Genomic DNA, 8,898 nt, shown 5'->3' on the forward strand with positions numbered 1-8,898 from the left:
CCGACGACCCCCACGACCGCTCCACACCCTAGCACCTCCCCACTTCCCCTCCCCTCGCGCTGCTTCACCCGACTATGTTGTCCCCGTCGACACCACATCGTCCCCACGACCACCGTCGTCCTCGCACCCCCACCAAGGAGTCCAGGAGCTCTGCAGTGTTCTTCTACTTCATCTACGGCCAGCCGTTTGAGCTCGACGACTCTGCATCGTGCGGATCGAGTTCTTCTTCCACCTCCGGCCACTGCGGACTCACCGTCGATCCGCATCACCTCGTCAACCCCGACCCCGCACGAGCTCGCCATCGTCTTCCTCTCGGTGAGCTGCACCGGTTCCCCTCCCCCCTTCGATTTCATCGCCGTAGACTGTCGCACCACCGCGCCCCAGCTCCTGGTTGCCGCCCCCCGTGGCCGTGCTCCCCTCGGCCCCTGGCCGCGCCCTGGCCCCGCCCAGGCGCGCTCACCGCACCGCGACCACGCCTCCACTATGCTCGGGCCGCGCCCTAGCCCCGCCCAGGCGCGCTCACAGCACCGCGACCGCGCCTCCACTACGCTCGGGCCATGCCCAGCCATGCTTTGTGGGACCGTTACCTCACTGTCATGTGCTGCCGTGACTTGCTAACCAAATTGGTTTGTGTCAATTTCACAAACTTGCAGTCTTATAGAATTAGAAATACTACTGTATTAGATACCCTCACCTGTCATGGGCTTTCTATTATTAGTCAAGTAGTATGCTTAGAATCTTGTTGGGAGAGTAAAGCTTTGCTTTCAGTTTTTTCTTGTATGTGGGGATTGCTACAGCTCATACAGGAGAAAATTGATAACTACTATGTCATTGTGTACTCCCTCCGTGCCAAGTGTAATGTCAAGTTTAGATTGGTCAATATGGTTCTCGTTTTTAAATTTTTTACATGCTCTCATTTTTTGTGTGGGTAATGTTTTATATGCTCTTTATCTCTTCCCTTGACAGACATTCGACGAGGCAGTGGGCGATATAGCTTTCTAGCTCCTTAGGGGGGTTGTTCCTCTTTACAGGTGTGTTAAACAGGGTTTTATGTGGTCATATGGAGTTTATTAGGTAGAGAAAGTACCTTGTGATTTTTCTAATTTTGGACATATATCAAGTCTCACCAAGACATCTTCATTACAACACTCAGCTTATCCAAGACATCTTCATTACATTCTAGGCAGGATAGAAGCCTACTTTTGATAGAAATAGAGTCAGAATTTGAAAAGGAAAACCCTTAAGCCAAACATACAACAAGCATTGACAACATAAGTGGAGACACTAATTTTCTCTGACTTCTGGAGGCTCTAATCCTCAGGGATCATGGCTAAAATAATTTTCTGTGCCTGATTAGTGATTATCTGAATCAGTTTGTAAACTGTAGAGGTGGTTAGGCTCTGGTTAAAAATAAAAACAATAATATAAGTTTTGTATTTTCTAAGTAAAAACCCCCACATATGCACCAGGATGTGATCTGTCAGAACCAAAGTAGACCTAGCTCTGCATTAGTTGTTTTGTGCTTCAAGTGTCCCAGTCAAGGACAAACTGAGTGGTTGCAAAATAATATTATGTGGTCAATGTGGATTTACTATTTTCTGGTGATAGTTCTGAACTGGTAAATAAGTTAACATGCGTAAGTGAGACTTGGCATTTTAAAGCTTAGGGTCTTCAACTTCAACTATGAATTGGGATGATAATGTTATTTTGCCTTCTTAACAGAATGGTGTCATAATCAGAACAAAGCTGTTGCAAATGCATACCTTTTTTTTACAAGTGTATCTGCACCTTCTGATCCATTTAGAGTTATCATAAATATATTTCCAAGGTTTTTTTCATTTCACTATAGAGTCTTTGCTTCTGGACTCAATGCACATTCCTCAGTCATAAGAGATAAATACTAGTAAGTCAAGGGCACCAGAATTTGATCATGCCTCTTTTGAGAAGTATGTCTATTGATTCAAAATTGCCATGGCAAAAATATGTTTCAGAAAATGACATGGACTAAAATGTTCTATAGATCATGATCCATAGACAAAAATGCCATGATCCATATAGTATAAATTCCATGATGCATAGGCTATATTTGCCATGGGAGATGGCAATTTTGTTGGATCATGATCCAGAGATTAAAAAAATGCATAGACTAATTTCCTGGCATGATCCATAGAATAAAAATGTAGAATAAAAAATGCCATGATCCATACACTATAATTTTCATGATGCATAGACTATATTTGCCATGGCCCGGTGCAAAAGAAATTTGCCATGTTGCAAAAAGAAAAGAAATTTGCCATGGTGCATATAGTAAAAACAATGCCATGATCTGTAAAATACATTTGTCATGCTCCATGAAAGTAAATTGCCATGGTCCAAATGTAGCAGAAGTTTCAAGTAGTGTTTTGTTTCTGTGTTTGAATAGGCAGCAAACTTTCTATTCTTTCTGTGTTTGTACAGACTTGCTAAACTATTGATGATTTTTTGTTGGGTGACCTATTATATCTGGAATGGAAGCTCACATAAGTTGAGCCGATTTTTGTCCATATGAAAGCAGAGGACCATATGGTCTGTGGCTAGGTTTTGTCTCCGACCATTGTGTCGTGATGATTTTGCAGGTACCCCGAGAGGCCCTTGAGTTTGCCGGAATGTCGATTAACTTCCGTTCCGGCAAATTTGGGTACTCCATATGTCCTATTTTCAGCAAAGGTCATGCTGAAATTTTCCGTGAATTTTAGCATGACTTTGCTAAAAATCGGACATATGGGGTACTTGCTACTAATGCATGGGCCGGGGTATCTTAGTACTTAATTAAGTAGGATCAACTGCCCCTTTATTCTTGCTGCATTAAACCATAGGTGGCAATAGAGCCAAGTGATTAGGCTCAACTTAGAATTCTCCTCAGCATCGATAAACCCTAGATGATAAACCCAACATATGTGGCAATAGAGCCAAGTGATTAGTGCCAAGTGATTAGGCCCAACCTAGGGTGCCTAGGCATCAATAAACCCTAAATGATGAAAACTTAACCTAGCATTTAGGGTGCCTCAGCGTCGAAAAACCCTAAATGATGAAACCTTGGCTTTTAGGGTGCCTCGGTGTCGATGAGAATCTAAATGATGTACGCTTAGGCTTTTAGGGTGCCTCGGCGTCGACAAACCCTAAATGATTAAAGCTTAGCTTTTAGGATGCCTCGGTGTCGACAAACCCTAAATGATGAGAGCATGATCTTGTTCCTTGAAAATAACCAACTTTTTGACCAAACGGTTTTCCTATTTAGAGCGAAACATGGCCAACAACGATGAGGCCAGTGGTTCGGGCGGCAAGCGATTCTGGGAGCTGTCCCAGGAGATGGAGGAACAACCTCACCGATATGAGGACGCCGCGGAAGACACCGATCCTGACTACACAACCCCTAGTGGCGTCGGGGATGACACCACTGATGGTGCCGTCGAGGATGCCACCACTGATGATGGCGGCGCACACACAGATGGCAGCCAACCGAAGAAGCAAAGGAAGGACCGGCGCCCGAATGCGCTTAGCACCCTCAAGGAGGAATTTACTCAAGTGGACTCCGAAGGGCATCCAACGGAGCCCAAACATATAGTCAAGGGGTACTCGCTTCAGCTCGGGTGCATTCTCCGGAGCACCGTCTCGATCAACACCGAGAGCCTTAGGCATAAGGACTGAGGGAATTTGCGCAACCTCCTCTTCACGAAGCTGCATGAACGATACAAGTTCCCCGCCAATTTTGAAAACACACGCCTCTCAGGGAATAAAGTGAACAGTGCCGCCCTCACGAGGATGAGCACGGCCCTGTCTACTTGGAGAAGCACGGTGAAGAGAATGATTGATAAAGGTGATAGTTATGAGAAGATCAAGGCGAAATATTCTTCGATCAGCGAAGATGACTACAAGGGGTTCAAGATCAAGTGCGAGAGCAGCGCAACCTCCGAATCAAGTCAGTGGGGGAAAGAAATGCAGGAGTTGAACTTAGGGGAACAGAAACTCGGTCCCAGCGGTTACAGAGTGGCGGAGCCTATATGGGACAAGGAGGACGCGGAGCATGCTGAGCAAGGCGTACCGCCCCGCTTTGAGAAATACAGCGGTGACAAGCAGACCAGGAACTTTGTCAGGGCCCGGTACAAGGAGGACCTGATAACAAAGGAGCTTACCACGGATCCGAAGACCAGGGCGCTTGAGCTTGTTCTGGTAAGGAATACACCCCCACGTAATTAGCTCCATATGGTTGCACTCTAATTAATCCCCAATATTTCTAAATGGTTCACGTTCCTTCCGTAGGAAACTGAAAGAAGTAGCGCCGGGTCGTCTTAGAGCTCCCCTTTCGACACCCCTTTAAATAGGGTGTTGAACGTAATGAAAAACAAGGATAAGCTCACTAAGCCGACGTCAGCTGGTCGTGTGGCCGGCAAAGGCTTGTCCACAAAATGGGGGTCATACTATACCACTGGTGTGCGGAAGGAGCAAAAGACCATCTCGGAAAGCCAGACGTGCGAGGTTGAAGCACTCAAGGCACAAGTGGCGCGGATTCTGGAGCTGGTCCAAGAGCAAGTGGAACAACAACTGGGAACGAAGCTCAACGCCATGGTGCCTACATTGATTCATGGGCTGACGACGTGGATTGCGGGCGGCCAACAGGGGCCTCCCCCGATTCTCAGCTCACGGCCAGCAACTCGCATAGCGCGCAGGCGGCGCCATTGGTGTCTCCGGCGGAGGCGGTATTCGTGTCTCCAGTGCCGGCACGGGCATTGGAGCTTAATGCACCCGGGTGTACGCCGGTCGGCACCTCGCCAGCAAGCGCCCCCTCCGTCAGTTGCACGCTCGCCGTTGGCGGTGCCTCGACATTAGCCGAGCTCGACAACATCACGGTAACTAAGCCTCTCGACCGATGACTTCATCTCCTTGCCTTTGACTAGTCATCCCTGACACCCTACATGTTTTTGCAGGGCGCCGCCGACGTTCCTTGCACTCTTCTGCACTTCGTGGGTGGCGAGTTGGTTGATGTCGCCAAGGGCAGAATCGTTCAACCGGGCAACTGCATGTTCCACGGTAATCCGATGGCACCCACAGCGTATAGGGTTGAAGTGGTTCGGGTGCTGCCAGACTGTGACGAGCTGTTACCTCTGATTCGACCCGCTGGGGCCGACGAAGAAGATGAGATGACCCTCAGCGCCTGCGTAAACTGGCCCCTGCTTTGGCCGAAGAGCCAGATTCGTTTGGGGGCGGGGGACACCACCCCACAGACAAGACCGCCAGTCGTGCCGGCGCCAAGCCATGGCAAGAACGCCGCAACGCTACCGGACCTGCCAGACATCCCTATGCCGGACATCCCTATGGCACAGGATACAGACATCCCTATGGCACAAGATCCAGACGACAATGACAACAACGATGGTACATTTACCAATGTCGATAAGTACTTTGCCGAACATGGGTATGCTGACGAGTTCTGCGGGCTTCTTTCTCAAGAACCCAACCAAGACGACCGCAATCTAGCTGATACGGCGGAGAAATCCAATTGCAACAGGCGTCGTCTGGCGTTCATTTCTCAAGAGACGCCTCCAGCTCCCGCCTTCACCGAGCCTCAGATAGCTGAGGTGCGAAATATTATCAGCCCCAACACGCTCAAGAAGGCGGTCTGTGAGCAGAACTCGGTCCCATTACAGGAGTTCAAGAAGAAGGGACGTAAACGAAAGACTAACAAGGGCGCCGGTGCGAGCCAGCCAACACCGAGTTCGATCCGTGCTCAGGACGGGCCACCTTCACCTAAGGATATCTCGAGGAGGGTGCATGTGGCGGGTAGGGCGATGCTACCGCCAAATATGCTCAATGCTGCAACCGGTTCTATGCGGAGTCTGCACGACAATGTTCTTTCTTTGGAGAAGCGGCGTCTCAGAGAGAATGATGTGGCATACCCGATTTTTGTGGCCAAGGTGCCAGAGGGCAAGGGCTTTGTGGATGGCGACATCGGGGGTACGATCGTCCTGCGGTTTGATGACATCTTTGCTATGTTTAACCTTCATCCGCTGCACTACACCTTCGTTCGGCTGTTTTTGCCGAGTATGGAGATGCGGATCATTAGAGACAAGACCCCGGACATCGTGATAGTCGACCCCTTCTACATGCGTGCCAAGCACTTGAGCAGCGCTGGGGACCGCCAAGTTGCGATTTCACACCTCGAAGGCATCATTCTGGCAAACCTAGATAAGGATAACTTCCTTGTGGCTTACTTTCCCGAGTAAGTCATCCCTTAACTGCCCCGTAACATATGATTTCTTAGATTTCGATCATTCTTTTTTTCTAACATTCCGTGTTCTGTGCATTGACACACATTGCACACTCATCCTCCTAAGCCCGAAATATTCCATGGCCACGTATTTCGACCCGAACCGTAACTCCAAGATAGACTACACAAATGTCAAGAAAGTTCTTGATGATGTTCTCCCCGGCTATGCCAAATCTGGAGGCACCTTCACTAGGGCAGTTCGTAAATACGGCAAGCACACCTTCTCACACAATACGAAGTTCTTCTGCGTCAAGCAGCCGCCTGGCGGTCAGAAGGATGCCTACTATGCCCTCCATCACATGCGGGCGATCGTAAGGGACCATCATCACCTTCTGCTACCAGATAGTCTCAAAGTTTGGGCCGCGAGGTTGTCGGCAACCCAGGACGCGGACCTCAGACAAGAATTCTTTCGCATCCAGTCGGAGTTTGCGGACATCATCCATCAAGATGTCCTTCATACCTCGGGGAAGTTCTTCCACAGATATCAACCGTCCAACAATGAGATAGATGGAATGCTACAAATGCAGGGTGACAACGACCGCGATTTCATGACCATCACGATAGACGACGGCTTCATCCACGCTCCTGTCCGATGAGTCGAGTCGAAAGTAGTGATGTGTAGTTCTGAAACATTGATTGGCTCATGTTGTAATTAAACTTTAATGAATTCGTATGTCTCTTTGGTTTGGACAGTCGTTCAACTTAGATGCAATCGATGCTATTTATTAGTAGGACCATGAATCATGCTATTAATGTCTTGCTTTTCTCTTTCGATCCTTTTGTTGCATACTTACATATTGCTTATGTATTGTTTGTTGTTTGGCTTGTGCATAGAGATGCCGTCATATGTCGTGTACAAGGGTAAGGTTCCCGGAGTCTACGACGACTGGGAGGAGTGTCGGAGACAGGTTCACCTTTTCAGCGGTAACAGTTACAAAGGGTACACCACTAGGGCGGAGGCCGAATCTAGATACGCCCGCTATCTAGCGGGAGAGAGGAGGGAGCATTGGAGGAACCGGATGAAGACCAGTTTGATCGCGATGATGCTCATCGTGATGACCGCAGCTCTCTTCTATGTGATGGTAGTTTAGATGATCGATATCGACTTGTAATGTGAAGACAAACTCGATACTCGCGGTTTTGAGACTTGTAATGTTTTATCTTTGTTCGGTCTTTTGAATTCGGAGACTAATATGATGAATTGTATTCGGAGACTAATCTTCTATTGTATTCGAAGAATCTGCTGTTGTTGTGTGTTGCTGTCTATATTTTGTCCAATAATATATTTTGTAACCTGTGCAAAAATTAGAAAAGTAAAAAAAACAAATATTCATACTAATGGCGCATCACCTCCAGGTGCGCCATTAGTATGCCAAAGGATACTAATGGCGCATCACCTCAGAGTGCGCCATTAGTATGACAAAGCACATGGTTACGTATGGCCCCCCGGGAGGCATACTAATGGCGCATGTTCTTACATACTAATCGCGCACTGCCTAGTGTGCCATTAGTATACCAGATACTAATGGCGCACCAGTGGTGCGCCATTAGTAAAAAATACTAGTGGCGTGCTACTAATGGCACACCGGTAGTGCGCCATTAGTAGGCAAAACCGGTGCGCCATTAGTAGGCCTTTTCCTAGTAGTGTGTTGGATGTCCATCCAACGGCCGCCGTGCTTCTTCAATCTCTGATCTTCCTGCTCCATCCGCCCAAACCAGCGCTGGCGGTACTGCCTGCTCCCTCCTCCTGTGGCTGGCTGTGCTGCCGCCAGGCCATCCCTCTAACCACCCACACATCCTGTTATTTTCTAGCGACGTCAGCCTCACCCCGCAGCCGACAAGTCAGCGCTCGTTCTCCCCTCAGCGTGGGCATCCGCTGCGGTGGCTTCGCCAGCTCCGGGTGGTTCTCTTCCTGGTCCTCGCCCTCGTCCACCGCGTTTGTGCTCTCGGCGCGGCGAGGTCAACATGGTCAACAAACAACAACCATCGGAAGAGGCTGACAGTAGGGGCCCACACAGGGAAATGCCTCCTTATTACGCGCAAAATAATGATTCCTCCACCTGATAGCTGGGACCCACCAGAAGGGCCTGTGTATTTCGCGAAAAAACGTTCTCCCTGCTGTCAGCTTGGACCCACCGGAAATGCCTCCTTATAACGCACAAAAAATGAATACTCCCTCTGCTAGCTGGGACTCACCTTGGTGGGTGGCTGACTTGTGGGCCTACTAAGTTTACGGGGACGGAGGGCTTTGTCAACTTAGTCAATATGAACGATTCTAGCTCCAGTGACCGTGCAATGTCCATCCAACGGCCGTAGTGCTTCTTCAACCTCTGGTCTTCTTGCTCCAGCCGCCCAAAGCAGCGCTGGTCGTGCCGCTTGCTCCTGCCTCCCGTGGCCGGCTATGCTGCCGCGGAGGCCTCACTGCCCCCTACAACTCCCACCGCTGGCCAGGCCATCTCTCCACTCATCCACACCCCTGTTATTATGCGGCGATGACAGCGCAGCCAAACTAGTGAACCCTTGTACTCCTCTCCGTGTGTGCATCAACTACCGCATCTTCCCCGGCTCCGCGTCGTCCCCTTCCTAGGCCTCGC

The sequence above is a fragment of the Triticum aestivum genome, chromosome 6B, assembly GCF_018294505.1.
Source record: "Triticum aestivum cultivar Chinese Spring chromosome 6B, IWGSC CS RefSeq v2.1, whole genome shotgun sequence".
In the NCBI taxonomy this organism is placed as follows: Eukaryota; Viridiplantae; Streptophyta; class Magnoliopsida; order Poales; family Poaceae; genus Triticum; species Triticum aestivum.